Source organism: Sciurus vulgaris (genome assembly GCF_902686455.1).
Source record: "Sciurus vulgaris genome assembly, chromosome: 1".
Taxonomy (NCBI): Eukaryota; Metazoa; Chordata; class Mammalia; order Rodentia; family Sciuridae; genus Sciurus; species Sciurus vulgaris.
The window spans coordinates 34,107,483-34,125,953 of record NC_136461.1 but is presented as its reverse complement, the minus strand read 5'-3'; the positions used below and the strand labels follow the sequence as shown (position 1 = coordinate 34,125,953).

At 47.4% G+C, this 18,471-nt stretch overlaps 1 protein-coding gene across 3 annotated transcripts in view; it reads right to left on the bottom strand.

Annotated features, from left to right (window-relative positions):
* RNF220 (ring finger protein 220) overlaps window positions 1-18,471 on the bottom strand; it is a 218,037-nt gene that overhangs the window by 37,422 nt on the left and 162,144 nt on the right. The window lies entirely within an intron of this gene.

Below are 18,471 nucleotides of genomic sequence, written 5' to 3'. Positions count from 1 at the left end.
TGATTTCATAGGCCCCAGATCTAGAGAAGAAATAAAAGAGAGGGAGAAAGGAGATTCGTTTCTACATTCATTCAACAAGTATTCCCTCATACTCACTTTGAAATAGGCATGTGCAGAATGGTGTCATCCTAGAATGAAATCAGATCTAGTTCCTGCCCTTGAGGACTTGTGGTCAAGTGGGAAAAACCAACAGGGACTTAGGTGATTTCCAGAGTAGAATTCTCTCATTTTTTTTTTTTTACTTTTCCCCAAGATTCTATCCTCAACCTCTGCTCTTCTCATTCTGCATGCTGGATGATCTAGTTTATTCTATAGCTATAATTCCTACCCATGTCCTATTGACTGCAGATTCTGTATCTCTACCCCAGATCCCTTGAGATCCTTACATTCAAACATCTAATGAACATCAATGCCTGAATGTTCCAGAAATATCTGAAACTCAACAATTCAAAATTGAGTTCTTCAACTTCTTCATCCTTTCCAAACCTGCTCCTCCTTTAGCAGAGCCTATCTCTGTAAATAATGCCTTCTTCAGCCTACTCACTGAAGTCAGTAATAGCCTCACCATCCACTCCTTCCTTTGCCTTTCCACCTCTTCCACACTTAACTATCAAGTCCTGTCCAGTCTACTTCAACATTCCTGGAATCTATTGTCTCTCCATTCAGGTCTCACTACTTCCTTGAACAACTTCATTGACCTCTGTAGGTATCACTGATTCTGAGTTTTCTTTCTCCAACATACCCTTTAAATTGTGTATCCCTAATATATGAGTACATTGTGGGGGTGTGGGGGCGGGCAACTGGGAGCTTGGACTCTATTCCTGCTTGGTCATTAATGATATCCAGAATAAACCAAGTTGGGAAGGAGCCTTTTGGTTGCCTAGTTCACCTAGTTCTTGGGATGTCTAAACCCATGCAGTGCTCTTCCAGTCTTTGCTAATAAGCATGAGGGTTGAGGAGCTAGAAACATCTCTAGCTATCCATGGATAGTTGTAGAAAGGATTTTTTTTTTTTTTTTCTTTCAGTGCTGGGGAATGAACCCAGAGCCTCATACATGCCAGGTAAGCACTCTATCACTGAGTTACACCCCCAGCCCTTTATTTTGAGACAGGGTCTTGGTAATTTGCCCAGGTTGGCCTGGAATTTGTGATTCTCCTGCCTTAGCCTCCCAAGTAGCTGTGATTATAGGCATGTACCACCTTCTCCAGTTTAGAAGGATTTCTTTAGCTTAAGCCCAGTTCTTCCTCCTTGTTTCTTCCTGTTGGTACCTGGAGAGGTTCAAAATCAGTTTGGGGGAGATAAAAATCATGCCAGTGATGATCAAGATGGTCACCTGGATAGGGTCGCCAGATTAAGTACAGGATGCCCAGTGAAATTTGATTTCATATAAACAATAAATGATTTTGTAGTTTGAGGATGTCTCAAGTATTGAGTGGGACATATTTATACTAAAAACCATTTCTTATTTTTCTAAAATCAAATTTATCTCTAGATTTCCTATATTTTTATTTGCTAAATCTAGCAACCTGATACTTGAGTAAGTTTCCAGTTAAGACTGAGTGCAAGAATCTATCTCCCTTTGACACAGACTGAGCAGGATTACAACTCCTCTGGATGCCCAAATAGAGTCATATGAGGGCTCAAAGGACGAAACAATTCATTCTGAGCGTGTTTCAGGGAGTGGAAATAGAGAGGCTTAACCAAAGAAGTGAAGTTTAAGTTGCAGCTTAGAAGTATACCAGGCAGGGGATGGGAGCAAATGAATGAATAAATAAGTTGTAATTTCCTTAAGACAGGAACCATTTCATATCCATTTGTATATTTATAGACAATTTATAGCAGGCCTGGCATAGACTAGATATTCAATGATGAAGCAAAAGAGAGGAAGAGGAAGGGAAGGAAGGAAGAAGGGTGAATAACCAGCAGAATGTTCTAGAAGTCAGATAGGGTTTGCAAATCTAGGATGTCAGGGTGGGACAGGTGTAGCCCCAGCCTGTGTGGCTAGGTCTCCGAGGAGGGAAACAAGTCCTACTATCATGTACCTTGGTGTTCAGGGGACAACTGAGTAAAAGAAGTAGGTGTGGCCCTTGTGAGAGTTGGGAAATGAGGATTCTAGTCTCAGTTCCAATCCCAGAGGTGAGTGAGGCCCTAGAAATTCTCTAGAAAGCTATTATCTTTATTCTACAGATGGGGAAATTGAGACTCAGAACTGGAAGGGATTGCTGAACTTGGCTCTTGATTTCATGGCTTCATTTATTTATTAATTCAGCAAATGTTTATGTAACAACCATTATATGTCCAGCATTGAGGAAGCTGGAGTTCAGAATAAGTAAAACAAATTCTTGGCCCCTAGGAGAACACACATTAGTGGGAAAGCAGGAATTATGAGGGATACTGCAGGAGGCAGATAGGACCAGAGAGGGGTTGGTAGGGTCACGGACGAAGGTGTAAGTATAAGGGGCAGTGGGCATGAAGGATGAGTAAGGAAGAGCTGACAAGGTTGTGGGAACAGATCATTGCAGCGGAGTCTGGGGTATAAAAGGAGAAATGATGAGAGAGGAGGATGGTAAGAGGATGATCCAGGATATGCTGTCTGAGCTGAGGTGGAAAAATCAGGGGTTCAGGCCTGTTTTTACCTAGGATACAAGTCTGGCTCTTAGGGCTTCCTGGAGCCCAGACTCCTCTTTCCATGTTTGCAGGCCAGGCATCAGCATTCCCAAATACCTGCTCTCATTTCGTTTGCTTTGCTGTCACTGAGATAGTCTGCTTTTCTGAGCTTGGCCTCAGTTTTCCTGTGGGGACAATGGGCCTTCTTCTTGGCTCCCAGCTTCCGGAATAACACTGACAGGGATCAGCAGAAGAATTCTATAGTCTGTGCCCTCCATCCCACCTTCATTTTCTCAGGGGTTAGAGTGGCAGGTGTCAGCATGGCCATAGCCCCCTGCTTCCCCTCCCCCGCTGTGTTCCCTATAATTTTATATTGAGACCTGTGGTCATGACGTGGATTTTACTGCATTAACGACATGGCCTGCCCAGGTTTAATGACAAAATCCATACTCTGGCCCTGGGCCTGCTCCTCGTTTGCATAATTCCCAGAATACAGCTCCCTGAAGCTTTTGACCTGGGCCATTACAGTGGCCATAAAATGGGCCATAAAACCGCTGGGGATGGCCAAGAGGAGGGGGCTGTGGTCTTGCTGGGGTGGGAATGAAGCCCTCAACCCTCTACTCTTCATAGGCTTCCGTGGAGGCATCCTCTGGCTCTTCCTTTCCACAGTTCCCCAAATCTGGAAGTCCTTCTCAGGCCAGGGAGACCCCTAAAAATCCTTAGTCCAACTACCCATCCGATACAGAAATCCCATCTTCAGTTCTGCTGGCAGCATCACTGGTAGCCACCAGAGCCTACTGGAGGCAGACTGTCAGCAAGCGTCCTCTCCTTGAACGTTCCTCATCCTGCCCTTGACAATTCCCCCAACAGTTGGGCAAGGCCTTTTGCCACAGGTGGGTCTAGTTCACATAAGCCTAGGTTGAATTTTGTCCCTCTCCAGGAGGCCTAACTCCCTGGAGAGGTCAGGAGCCAGGCTGAGCCGCATGATGGGGAGCAGCGGAGGGGATGGGGACAGGGACTGGGTCGGGCTGTCAGTGCTAAAGATGATGAATGGGGGAGGTGAGGCGGGAGGCCCAGTGTTATCGGCTGTGGATGGCGGGCGCGAGCGCTCGCCGCTCCTGCTAATCCCCGGGCGCTGCCTTAGCCCTTGCACTGATAACGAGGAAATGGGACTGACAACAATTTTTAGCTGAGAGATTCTTCACCAAAATGCCAGGCGGCCGGAGGTCTGACAGCGCCTGATTGAGTGTGTGAGTGTGTGGGGGGACCGCCCGCAGCCCCCTCCCCTCCCATGCAAAGATGGATCGCTCATTCCGCCTCCCGTCCACATTCATTACCGCGCCTCCCTCCCACCACCCCTGCCGCTGTAGGGCCTGCCACCTCCACTTCTCTGCCTGCCTGCCTAGGTATCTTCCAAGCAGAGGGAGGGCATGGAGGGGCCCCCGACCCTGTTCTCAGCCTTATACAGGGCACTCTCTCAAAGAGCAGGGAGGGGCCTCTGCTCCTCAGGCTGGACAGTCAGGTCCTAGTTGATGGCTCCCTAGTCAGAGTGACCTCCAGGGGATCCCTGTCCCTTGCTGAGCTGCTGTACTACCTTCCCCACCAGGTCCCGGTAAGGCTCCAACAGGAATGGGCTGTCTGTAAAAGGTGAAAGGGGACTGGCTGATTGAGTAGAGAAGGCCAGGCTCCAGTCTGTTCATCTCTCAAGTTTTGCAACAAGGCCTCAGGTACTGTGGGGGTCTACATCAGCCCTCTGCTGCCCCCCTCTGTTGGGAATTGTTGACCATTGGGAACAGGTAACTGGACCCACACACACTGTTCCTTCACTGCCATCTTCTTTAGTGAGGGCTGGACACATGGAGGGTGAGGGTCTCATTCAAAGAAAAAGTCTTCTCCCCCTGGATCAGTAACCCACATCTGACCTTGCAGCTCCCCACCAGGTGATTGCCTCTCTGGCTTGGTCTTTTGCTTTTGTCCCAATTCTGTTGCCTGGTGGTTCTATTCTTGCCTCTCTGCTTGTCTAAGCAGTAATTTCCACCTCTACTCTTCTTTTCTTTGTAGGCCACAAAGGGCATGATTTGCATACCTGGTGTCTGACTAGGGATAGGGAGCATTAAAATGAGGGTGAGGGTGACCCTAATGATAGATGGCCATGGAGGCTGGGACTTTTAAGAGTATGCATGTAGGTACATGCACACCTTTGTGTGTACACATGTGAAGGTCCTGCCTTTCCCCTCCCTACCTCCGATAGGAGGACTTTCACTTTCTAGTGACCAAGTCAAAAACAGAACTTCAAACAGAATTCAACAGACTTTCACTAGCACAGATTTGTGTTTGTGCCTATTTCCTGACACCTGGTCCTACCCTGTATCCAACTTCCCCCTGGCTATAATCAGGGTCATCTACCACTCAGTAGACTCACTGGTTCTGGCCCCCTGGCCTCTGTGGAAGTCTTTCTCCTATCCATTTATACCCATGAATCTGTTTATTGGTTTGTGTGCCAATGTATCCATCTGTCCATCCTCTGTCTATTTATCTGTTTTCTGTTAAATAATGCTACTGAGTGTCATTATATGCTAGGCTGTAGTTTGGTACTGCACATAATTTATCTCATTTAAAGTTCATGGCAGTCCTGTGAAGTAGGAATTATTATCTCACTAATAAGGAAAATGAGGCTCAGAATAATGCAATGACGGTTACAAAGGGAACTGTAGAGATTTAAATCCAGGTCTGTCTGACTTCAAACTTGAGCAATACCCAACTACCTGCCTACCTATGGACCCATTCACCTAGCACATGATTCAGTATCTTTCCACAAGTGTCCGTGCATGCCCACTATGGGCCTGCTCTAATACAGACACCAGACAGTAATAGCAAGATAGCCCCAATAAATGTCCTCAGAGAACTTGGGCCTAATTATGGATAGAAACATTAAATAATTGTCCCCAGAGTGGTCTTAGGGAAAGGAAAATACATGGAACTAATGAGAGTATTAGTTCCTGGTCTGGCAGGTGAAGGAAGTTACATTTAAGCAAAGACCTGAAGGATGAAGGGAACCAGTCATACTTTAGGAAAAAGTAGTGTTCTAGATTTTAAAAAACTCAGCATGTTTGAAGGTACAGAGGGGAGAGATTGTAAGCTCGGGGTTGAAAAATATCCAGTTTGACTGAAGGAGAGTGAGTGACATATGATAATAGTAAGGCCACATCCTGAAGGATTTTTTTTTTTTTTTTTGTGGTGGTGGTGTTGGGGATTGAGCCCAAGGCCTTGCACCTGCTAGGCAAGCACTTTATCACTGAGCTACATCCCTACACCTCTGGAGGACTTTTTATCTACATTAATGACTTTAGTAATTATTAGTATTTTTAAATGTATAATCAGAAGCCTTTGGGAGAGTTTTAAGCAGGGGAGTAACATATCAGACTTGTATTTTATTTTTATTTTTTAAAATGCTTTTATTAGCACATTATAGTTGTATAAAATAGTTAGCTTCTTTTTGACACAATCATACATGCATGGGATTTAATTTGCTCCCCTTCAGTCCCCAGTGCCTCCTTATCCACCTTCCCTTTTTCCCTCCCCTTGTTTCCCTTACACTACTCAACTGGTCAGACTTGTATTTTAAAAGAATCATTCTAATTGCAAAGTAACTGATCATCTAAGGGGCAAAAGCAAACAGAGGAGGGTCGCTTAGGAGATTATTTCATTCACTCTGGTGAGAAATTCTGGTGACATTGCTCTAGAGTGATGATGATGGGGATGAACAGAAGCAGATGGATTGGATGGGGTTAAAAGACAGAAAGTGGTTAAGGATGTCTGTGCATGGTGGCATATGGCTGTAATACTCAAGAGACTGAAGCAGGAGGATCGCAAGTTTGAGGCCAACCTCAGCAACTTAGTGAGACCTTGTTTTATAATAAAAAATAAAAAGGGCTGGAGATGTAGCTTAGTGGTAGAGCTCTCCTGGGCTCAATCCCCAGCACCAGAAAAAAAGAGAAAAAGAAAAGTGTTAAGGATGATTCTAAGATTTCTGCCTTTGACTACTAGGAGGTAGACCATTAACTCACTTATGAAACAGGAGGAGCAGCAGCAGGCTTGGTAAGGAAGGAAATGAGTTCAGTTTTAGGTCTGTTTAGTTTGAGGAACTGTTAAGACATCTATGAGGAAATGCTGAGTAAATATGATTATGTGAGCTAGAGCTAGATTATAGACCTGGGAGACACTGACATATGTATAAGAACTAAAGTTCACCACTGTATCCTCTGTACGTAGAACAAGGTCTGACATATGGTAAATACTCAAGAAATATTTATTGAATGAATAAATGAATGAAGTTAAGAGGAGGTGAGATCAACTAGGGAAAGAGTATACATTAAGAAGAATCTGGAGCAGAACCTTGATTAACAGATGAAGGAAGTTGAAGTCACCGAGGACTAAGAAGGAATAGTCAAGGGGTAGATGATCAGAGGGAAAGTGTGATGCCATTGAGATCAAGAAAGGAAGAGTTTCAGGGGTGCAGGGATGATTGTCACCAAGAGTCAAATGCTGCTAAGACGTCAACAACATCAGGCATGAAAAGTGTCCCATCCGCTCTCCTATCCACAGTACAACCATTCTACCCTTCACTTCATCCATCTGTCATCCATTCAAACCACCTAATAATTACTCATCCATTCTCCCCTCTCACTCATTCCCTTCCTCCTCCTTTTTTCTCCAGAAAACTGTGATTGGTGCCTCTGTCGAATATGGGACAGGAAGAGTTAACACACTGACAGACAGCATTTTTTACCTTCAGTCAATATGAACAAGGCCCCAAGACTATGATTCCAAACATCTGGATTTCATCAATATGTGATCTGTCATCGTATATTGGCATTCCCCAGTCCCCGCGCCAGAGCAATGCGGCTGGTTTTATTAATACGTCAAATACATTATCCGTGTAATACACTTGTCTGGCTGGGGCCTCCCGCTGGGGCGGGGCGGCGGATTTGAATGTATGATGAATCAGTTTGCATTACATGTTCGTAAGTCATCATTTGTCAGGATTAATAGGCATCCCTGGTCGAGGAGGTGGGGGTAGGGCAGGCAGGAGAGAGATGTGTATTTAGCTGTGGCCCATACTTATCTTCTGGTGCCCAGGCATACCCTGAAAGCAGCTGTGCTCCCTCTTACCCAGACCCCAGGACGGCAGCTGGCACTCAAGGTGCCAGATGTCACAGAGGTGACATTTTCAGCAGTTCCAGGGGCACTTAGAACCAAATAGGCTTATTGGTCTCTGCTTTGGGCTTGCCAAACAACTGGAAAGTATAGGCAGGGACCCTTTGCACAAGCTGGCTAACTCTTACTCATCCTTCAGGACTCAACTTACAATTCCTTCTTCCAGGAAGCCTTCCTTGACTCCCCTTGACATGGCACACAGTGTTATTAATGCTTGTGTGTGTCTACAATTGTCTTTAGAGTGTAAATTTCTTTTTTTTTTTTTTTTTTTTGGTGGTGCTGGGGATTGAACCCAGGGCCTTGTGCTTGACAAGCAAGCACTCTACCAACTGAGCTATCTCTCTAGCCCTAGAGTGTAAATTTCTTGAGAGCAAAAGTTAACTTGATCACGGCTGTAGCCTTGGCATCTAGCAGAGGGCATAGCTCAAAGAGGAAAGTAATGGTAATAACAAATCAATAAATAGTCTCTGAATTAATGAATAATGTTTGTTGACTTATTGAGACCCCCAACAATGCCAACATTGCCTTGGTGACTAGGGGCTTTCTCTGGTTCCTTGTCTCCACCCTGACTCTGGCCTAATCTGGTCATTTATCCTGCTATTAATGCTTTTTTATTTTATTTATTTATTTTTTTAACGTGCTTTCCCTCTTCTTTCCAAAAGGTTTGCATAGATCCTTTCACACAATGTCAGGTTCTTCACATGTGACATACATACCCAATATGGAGGAGTGACAGTTCATGCCCGCAAGCCCTTGCTATCTTCCCTCTCCCTCTGCTCTGCCTACAGAAGCTCAGATTGGCACAACCCATTCCACATGGCTTCCTCCCAGCTTCAGGTACAAGAATCTGGCTGGTGCTCTGACCCCTGTTGTGATGGATGCTATTTTTTGTCTTTGGCAATAGAGGGGGCCTGAATTGAGCCAGACATGGTTCCTGGGTGGTCAGGAGCAAACATCTGCAGGACAGCCAGGTGGAGGTCAGTTTCTGGACAGGTTTAGGCTCAGATTTAGGTTCAAGTTGAAGCCAGAAGTGCTGGGCCAAAACACAAGCTCACTGAGTTCTGGTCATGGAAACTAAATCCTTGGCCCCATGAGCCTTTGCTGTAGCCAAGTGCACCAGCCAACTGGTTCAGAGGCTGGTGGAGCTTCAGGACCACAGCTGTTTCACACCCCTGACCTTGGCTCTCCTAAAAAAACTGCAGCTTCTCTTCTCTTGTGGAGCTACAATTTGTTCCCCTCCTCCTAGAGCTAATAACTTCCAGACAGTTCCTGGGCTGGGCGACCAGTGTTGGGTGGGGTAGGTGGGGCCTCCCAGTGTTCCCTGGGATTAGGCTTTACAAACTGCAGTAAAGGGCCCCCTTCAGGAAACTATTCACATATGGACATGCACACTTATCATCCCAAGTGTTTGGACACACAGGTGCTCACATAAGAGTATTTTTTTCACATCTGCATATACACACCTGAGCTCCAGTGCATACACTGATAAGAGGCCTGAGTATATACCTACATATTCTCCCAGCATGCCACCCACTTCCCTCTCCCCATCCCTTCCTTGCCATGGAGCCAAATGCTGGGACTGTACTGTTTAAAGTCAAGTAACTTCAAGTGTGCTTTACCCCCTGCTGGCTCTGACTATGGGCTTATAAAAATGAAGTGGGAACCTCCACAGCTGTGGGCAATAAATCCTGAATGGCCGAGGAGGGCAGGGTTACCTGCTTTCTAGGCGGATGGGTGGAGCCCGGGCACTGACAAGTGCCTGTGGGACTGGATTGGCAGTGGGCCAGCTGTGGAGCCTCAGGCACTGCCTGCTGGCCCAGCCCAGCTGCCTCCCACAGACATGTGCAGTCAAAAGAGCCAAAGCCCTAGGGAAGGAGCAGGACTGAGAGCTCAGTAGAGGGAGGTAGAGGAAGAGAAGGGCCCGGGTGGGGAGAGTGAGCAAGACAGCCACGTGCTGCTAAGGCTGAGGGGAGCCCTAGCATCTGGAGATCAATTAGCATCAATTACTGACTTCATTTAATTGTCGTCCAAGATGAATTTGTCATTTTTAGCTGGGAATTAATGGGAGACCTTCACCTCTCCCTGGCAGCAGCAGCAGAGCCAACAACGGTCACCTCAGCCTCCTAGGAGCGCTGCATCCTGCTTGGGGCAGGGGCAGGCAGCTAGTGGGGCTTCTGCTCCCTGGGCAAGCTCTGGCCTGGCCCTGTGGAGCCCAGGGCCAAGGTGGAGGCCGTGGGTCCTGGGTAGCAGTCCTTTACTGCCTCTGGCTTCAGCCAGAAATTAATTTGCTGGGCTGAGCATGTTTACCTTTTCCCAGCAAAGGCGAGACGGTAAACAGCGGCCCGGCGGCTGAAATTGAATTGATAACTGCATCAACGTGCCAGATAACGCCTAAAATAATACGCCGATAAGGAAATTCGATTTGATTTGCTGCTGCGCATCAGATTGGCCCCATCTGTAGCTGCCTGTAATCATTTTCAATTGCGTTGGGAAACCTTATTTGTCCTTAAATATTTCTGTCATTTTTCATTGCTGGCGACAGATCCTTGGGCAGGTGGCAGGGGTGCACTGCCTCTGTGGGCGCGGGGCGGCGGCCCGAGGAGGAGGGGTGGTGCGGACTCTGAGGGAAGGAAGCAGGGAGCAGGCAGCCGGGCGGTGACAGCTGTTCCTCCAATCAATCACGCTGTCGACAGGGAGGGACGACTGGCTGGCAGAAATTGAGTTTGCCTCACAGGGGACGATTGAGCAAATTAATAGCCCATTAGCCAAGCAGTGACCTGAGAAATGAAGGTGCAGGGGTTCCTGCTCACTCAGGCCGGCTGGGGTGGGGCAGGGCAGGGGAAGGGTCCAGGGAGGGACAACTGGGGAGGGAGTATGGGAGGAGGAGGGAAGGATGTATGGATTAGGAGGGGAATGCCTGTATGGGGTAGAGTGGGGAGCAGCAGGAGAGACATCTAGTCAGGGAAGGAAGGAAGGAAGGCTAGAGATGTGTGTTGACAGCCCCCAGAGGGATGCTGCGGGCATGGGGGTTGGAGTTGGCTCCAGCTGATGTCTCTCTACCACCTTCCCATGAGTATCATGCCAGTAACCTCCTCTTCATCCTCAGTTCTAGATATTCCCTTTACTTCCTCTCTTCATGTTCCTGGAACCCTGACTTATCCCTAGAGACACCACTTTACTCTCCTCTTCAGGGTAGGCCGTTGTTCTCCCAACTCCATGCTCTTCATGCCAGCAGTGGGGCCAGTGTCTTGCAGTCTATTGCTTCTCCACCCTATGGGCTCTTGGAGGTCTCCACCCTGAATTCCATCTCATCTCTGTTAGCCACCATTCTCTGCATTCCACCAGGACTTTACACTCACCTTTCGCAGCCAAGCCCTGTCATTTCCCTGACCTCCTCAGCTCCTCTTCTTTTCTCCTACACTCTACTTCTTCCTGGAGGATCTTGTCAACAACCTTACTTGCTCTGTGGTAGAACATTCTCTCCCCCAAGCCCTCTCGTGGCCTTGCACACGGAGTCCATTATATTTGCCCCTCCCTCTACCTGTCTCCCCACTCCCAAGCCTCCACTTACTCATGGATGCCAGACTGGACCCACAGTGCATCATTCCAACACCCTCTCATCAACACACTCAACCTCTTTTCTTCCTTCGCCTTTGCCACGATCCAGCTATTCTTTTTGTCTCAGACACACAGGCGGCTAAGCGCAGCTGGGGAAAATCACAAAACCACGCAGATATGTGCCAATAAAAATTCACAGTTTCCAATCTCAGCACTACTAAGCAATCCTTTTACATGTTCTTAGTCGGCTCTGACTCCCCTTTCCCACAGAGACAATTCAATAATATTTTACCATCTTGAGTCACCTCCCCATCTTCTGTCCCCCTCTCTCTTTCTAGGTGGCCTTGCTTCTTATTTCACTCAAAAATGGAGAGACCTTAGGCATGAGTTCCCTCAGGTCTCCTCAGCTCACCTCCTTCCCCACTCCAGTCTCAGTGAAGGAGGTATTCATATTTCTGTTTTAGCCTGCTTGCTTCTCCTGGGCTTAGAATTCCATTCCTGCCTATGTTCCCTGGGGGAAAATGTTGGTTCCCCTCTCTGTGGCATCCTCCCCTTTCTTCTTGCTTCCCTCCATGAGCACATAAACTCTGAGTTTCTCCCATAGTACGGTCATATCCACAAGCTTTCCATCCTTCTGTAACGAACATACTTTCCTTCCCCCTCCTTCTTATCTAAGATGCTCCAAAGACTTTCTTGCTCTTCATGCTCTTTTATCTCCTTACCACTGCAGACTGATTTACATCTCCACCATTCTATGGAAACTGCTCCCAATCAGGTCCTTGATGATCATCACTTGCTAAACATAATGGATACTCCAGTTAATCCATTATCTACTAATTCCATACATACTTGTTACATGTCTCTCATGTGTTAAGCACTATACCAGACTCTCGGGAGACAATGAGATGTATGTCCTAGTGGAGCTTACAGTCTATATAATAAAATACTTATACAAACAATTGTAAAATAGCAGTTGTGTTAAACAGTGCTACAGAGGCCCATAATATGGAGATTTGCCCTAGTCAGGAAAATCCAGACAGGCTTCCCTGAAGAAGGGACACAGGCTGAACTGTGATGGATGGGTAGGAGTTGAAGAGATGAGGAGGAGGGAAGCCATAACACTGATTGCATGCTTACTCTGTGCCAAGCACTGCACTATTTATCCCCATTTCATAAACAAGAAAACAGGCATAGAGAAGTTCTGAAACTTGCCTATAGTTATGTGGTGAGGGGCTATGTTGGACTTTCAACCCAGACAGTGTAACATCAGCCTTCATGTTGTCACCACTCTCCTGCCTCTGATGTCACTATTATCCTTGCCATCCTTCACGTGTCTGCACACTCTGTGTGTGACCTCTACTCAGGTTTCATTCCCTTGGTTCTTACCTCCAGTGCTGACCCACATACAACACTGTGAGAAGATTCTCCACTTGGTTGTCCTGTAGGATTTTCAAGCTCAACCTGTCTGAAATGGGACTTACCTTGCCCTCCTCCTGCTCTTCTGTTTCAGTGAGTGGGACCACCATTTACAACCTTCCCTAAATCAACATTCTTGACTCTTAACTCTTTACTCAGACCCCTACATCCAGTAAATCATCTTAGCTGTTTTTACCCCCTAAGTCCCCATAGGAACTACTTTTCTCCATCACCCTGGTTCATCATCACCTTCAGTCATTACTATTAAGTCTCCTAGCACATCTCTTTCCCCTCTAATCTATTTCCATCTCTACAGATAAAAGGAACTTCCTAAAACACAAATCAGATCCTACCATTTAGTCACTAAGACCCTTCCCTGGCCCCCGAAGCTCAAAGCATAAATTGTGTACTCCTTATCACCCAAACCCCTCTCCAGCCTCACATGCCCTTCAGCAGTACTGTACACTCTGGCCAGATAAGACCTAGATTCTCACTACCAATAATGCCCATGACATCTGCCCCCATGGATAACTTGTAACTCTTATTTATTCTTTAAGACTACCCTCAGACAATGCTTCCTCTTGGAGTCCTTCCCTCATAGTTACTCTCTTTTTTACCCTCTGTTCTACATATGTCTATACCCCTGTTATTACACATATATAATATTGCAATTGTGTGTTCACTTTCCTGCTCTGAGCCCCTTGAGGGCAGGGAGGTTACCTGATTCACCCTGGTATACTCAAGACCCACACAGGGTCTGGCAGAGAGTGGGTATTGTGTTAGTGACTGTTGAGTGATTCAGTGACCACGTTAATGGGATAAGGACCTGAAAGGACTATAGGAGATGTTCTGGAAAGAGAGTGGGAGATGGGGGTGGGAGAGTGTGGGGGTGAGAAAGGCAGGAATAAGTGGCAGAAAACAATGGAGAGAATGTTGAAAATCCCTTTTGCTTCAATGAAGACTTGCTCATGGTCAGTGAGAGTGACATGTCCCAAGAGTTTTAAAAGGTGGAAGCTCTCAAAAGAGAGAAGCTCTGTAATCCCCTGCCCCGTAATATCAAGTGTTCATTGGCCTGGTGGGAAATGGGTGAGCAGTGACCACAGGAACATAGCCAGATAGTAAATTGCCTAAAAACATGGACAAACAGACAAATGCATCAGGACAGGCAGATGCCCACGTGCTCCTAGAGGGCCCTGGAAACCTCCCCCTTCAGAGAGCCCTCTGCAGGCCTCCACCCTGGCCCACCACCCCACCCGGAACCCCTGGGCTGCGCGTGCTCTCTCTCAGCAATTTCCCTACCCAAGAAAGCTCTAAGGGTTTCAATTACCGGCGCGTGGGATTTAGTGCCCTGGGCTTCTCTGACTGGAGGAGATTTATTTGAAGGTTTAGTGTCGTGGAGAATTCACGTCTTCTCTCCCAGGAGCCCAGCTTCCGTCCCGAGCCCCTAAATCAGGAACCAAGATGGGCTATTGTCACTTACCGCATTAGCCTCGTTAGCGGACCAGGAGGGGTGATTAATAGCAATGCACACACAGCCATCCTGCTCCTGCTGCTCCTGCTGCTGCTCCTGACCTGGGGAGGGGGTGGGGAGCGACTGAACCTGCTCCAGGATGCCTGAGGACTCTGGGCTCAGCCCCTTGCCAGGTATCCCTTCCCCAGTCCCAGGCAGGGAAGTCCTCTCAGCCCTTTGAGATTGGGGGGACAGTTTAAAGGTTAGCAAGTGCAACTAGAGAGTGCACAGTGGGAGGCCTCTGGGGCCTGACTCCTCGGGGGAGGCAAGAAACAGGGGTGCAGAGGGGCTGGTTCTGGGATAAGGCCCAGAGTGCCCACCTGTGTGCAAGAGAGCTGTATATGTGTGTGATATGAGATGGCATGTGGAAGGGAGAGGGCCGGGTGTGTGGAGAGGTGTGTTTCCTTCGTGTCCCAAACACTCTTTGAGTGAGCACTCGGGGTTGGTGACATTCTAAGAACTACAGGTACAGCACTGAGGGAGACAGACAAGGGTCCTGGAGAGAGCAGGTGTGCATGTGAGGGAGAGGGACACATCAGGATGTGAGAAAGAAATAAGTATGGTCCAGAGGGAGGTGGGTGTGTGAAGGTGAGAGGAAAGGTGGCTGAGTGTGAGCAGGAGGGAGGCAGGCTGGCACAGAGAGCCTTGTGAGAGATGATTGTGTGAGAGGACAAGAGCAAGGGTATGTGTGACAGGGATGCATTGTGTGTGAAGGGTGGACGTGGTGGGGGTAGGGCACACCACCAGGGAGGCATGATGGAGGTTCCTGTGTGTGTGGGGTTGGGGAGTACGGTAGGAGAGAGAGGTGGGTTTGTGCGAGGAAAAGGGAGGGAGAAGTAGAGGAGGGAGGGAGAGAGAGGGATGTGTGTAGAGAGAAAAGAGATAGTGTGAGAGAGAAAAGTGTGTGTAAGAGAGAGAAGGGTGTGTGTGTGTGTGTGTGAGAGAGAGAGAGAGAGAGAGACAGAGAGACAGAGAGACAGAGAGAGAGATGAGTATACTGAGACTGAGAAGGGTGTGTGAGGTGTGTGCTCTCATTTTCTTCTCCCTACCCCTTTCCCCCTCAGGGTAACCTGGGTTTGAATTTCAGTTCTTGCTACTTCATTCATTTATTTATCCACTCATTCAATAAATTGTTATTGAGCAACTAGTAGCTTTTACCTTCCCGCACCTCATTTTCTTACCTATAGAATGAACGTAATAATAACATTGTCTAACAGGGAGGTTGTGGTAATTCCGCGGTGTAATTTATGTAAAATGTCTTACAAAAAGCACAGGGTTCAGAGCTAGATGCACCCTAGCACTGTATCACTCGATGTAAGTCTAGAAATGATAGCTACACAGCAAGGGTCCCTCGGTCAATCCTGTTTCCCTTTCACTTTTATTCTCTCTCTCTCCCTCCCTCTTTCAATCACCATTGAGCCATAGTATTAATTATTAGAACCAATTGACTGTTTAGACTCTGATGTTTTAACTAATCACCACTAATGGCAAGCACTGGTGGGCAATCACATTCATTTAGTTCTCAGGCAAACCCTGCTCACTACTGAGAGCAGACTAGAGGGAGGGAATCCAGCAATAAATGGGATCCGGAAATGATGCATGGGGTGGGGTGTACAGATCAGTACTGCACAGAAAGAAGTCCTTTTCTCCTCCCTGGTAGCCCTGGGCAAACCAGGTCCCTTGGGAGTGGATCAGAGGAGCCTCGCCTTGGAAGTGGATTGGCTTCCTTCCCTACCTTTTTACGTCCGTCTGGCTTCAGTCTCTTCTTTTGACTTACATATTGATCTATCAAATTTGATCTATCAACCTCTGATCTAGATCAGAAATATCCTGCCCTCTCCCCTTCCCTGAGGTGCTTTTTAATGGTCCCTCCTAAAAATCCACTTCTAGGAAGAGCAATTTAGACATAGGTTCAAACCCCATCCCCAAAGGGCATGGGCCTGACACTGGTTGGGAAGCCAGCTGTCCATCTGGCTGAGGGTTAAGTGAAGAGAGCAGACAAACATGTGCCTAGTGTTACTGAGTCTGGAGAGAAGGCCCGGGCTTGGGATGTTTCCCGAGCATTGTGTACCTGTGGAACACCTCTTTACTTGTCCTGCCCTTTCCCCACTGAGGCCCTAGGCTCCAGCCTGCACGCAGCCCTGTTCCACACTGAGCCCACCATTCCTATGCCTACTCCAGTCCAGATGGGGAAGCCAGATTGCCAGAACTCAGGAATGCGTGCTTCACTTCAGGGTGCAGGCCAGGCAGGGCTGGACCACAGGGCCCAGACGTCCTAGAGGAGGTGGTCTCGGTGCCCATGGCCAGTAGGTGTCACTGTGGCTCCAGCACTGGGAGGGGGTGTTAGGGGCCCTGGAGCAGGCCAAGGCACTGGGTGTCTCTTGGCCTCCTGTCCCTGCCTCAGGCCTTCCTGCCAGGAAAGCCTTCACCAGGGCTCCTCAAACTTTAAGTGAACATGGAACACTTGGGGGTTCACATTTAGATGTGAATTCTAAGTCAGCCACTCTGGAGTGGGTATTTCTTCCAAGTTCCTAGGTGACACCATGTTGCTGGTCTGCCTCCCTTTGAGTAGCAAAGTCCTAATGAAGCAGCTCCCCAGTGCAGGGACACTGACTCTACTTTCTTTAAAAGTTAACCCTCACCCTTATTCCTATTTCTTTCAACAAAGTTCAGAATTAAAAGTCAAGGGTTGTTATGACAGATTCCCTCTTTTTTGGAAACAGACTTAGCTAGACCAGCGTGAAGCAGGTAGTTTCTAGAGACGCTCTGAACCAAAATCTAACCCCAATTCTCTGAGCTTACCCAGCCCTGCCCCTTAGCCCAAGTTCTAAAATTAAATCTAAACACCAAACCAATTCTAGTTCCCAAATTAGCCTCAGTTCCCAAAGGGCCACACATGGCTTCAGTCAGTCTGAAAACAAAAGCCCTCTTAAACTCTCTGATAACCTTCTTGGTCCTTTGCCATACTCTCCTTTGGATGCCAGTTTGGGCCAGGAGGGTAAGGCAGTAGGATTGGGGCACACATGCCTGGACAAAGCTCCTCCTGGACTCAGCTCGGAGTGCAGCAAAAGAAAAGAACAAGTGGGTAGCCTCATGGAGAACAGGCATGCTCCAGACCTCTAAGGTCCTTCGCTGTTGGGGATAGGAGAGCCTTGTCCTTGCCCAATCCTATGCTGCTCTTCTCTGTCCTAATGGCTTCATTTCCCTGGACTCGGCAGAGAGGAAGGCTGTCCATCAGCCCAGCCCTGACTGCAGGTTAGGAGGGAGGAGGGGGCTCTGTGGGGAGTGGGTAGACAAGGCACCCTCCAGGGCTTTTCTTTCTGAGGGACCATCTTCCTTCCTATTCCTGCCTACCATCTGGCTCTTCTGTGCAGTAAAGAGATTCCTGCAGGGGCAATAGGTTATATGATCTGGGCTGTGAGAGTTTACCCCTTCTGTCTGACAGTCTGTGATTTTTTAAGTAGGAATGCAATTTTAGCAACAACAAAAACAAATAAAATAAAATAAAATTTTCAGTGCTGGGGCTCCAACATGGGGCCTCACGAACACTAAGCATGCCCTCTACTACTGAGCCACACTCCCAGCCCAGGAATGCAATTTAAAATAAGAAGCAATTTGCCCTTGCCCTGGAGGGCTGTTCACTGTGACCCACTCCTCAGGTGTGGAGTGTAGGAGTCAAGGAAGAGCCATCTCTCACACTGTGAGGCACGACATAATTAAAAATACCTCTGCATGTACCAAACACTGCTGCCTTTCAAAAGCATGCACCTCCCTCCCTGTTTATAAACACCTCTATAAGGAAAACTACCTCTGCATTTATAAAGTAACTCCACATTTACAAAATGTCTCTACAATCCTTTTTTAATGTTTTTTTCAGATGTTGATAGACCTTTATTTTATTCATTTATTTTCATGCAGTGCTGAGGATGGAACCCAGTGCCTCACACGTGCCAGGTGAGTGCTCTGCCACTGAGCCGGCCATGTCTCCATAATTTTACACGGTCTCATCAACCATTGAAATAGAAAGATCCTTTTGAATACCTCGGAAAAGTTACTTGACTTCTCTGTATCTCATCTATAAAATGGAAAGAATAAATGTACCCGCTTTACAAGATTATGTATAAAGTCATTGGAATAGTGCTGGCACATATAAGCCCTTTATG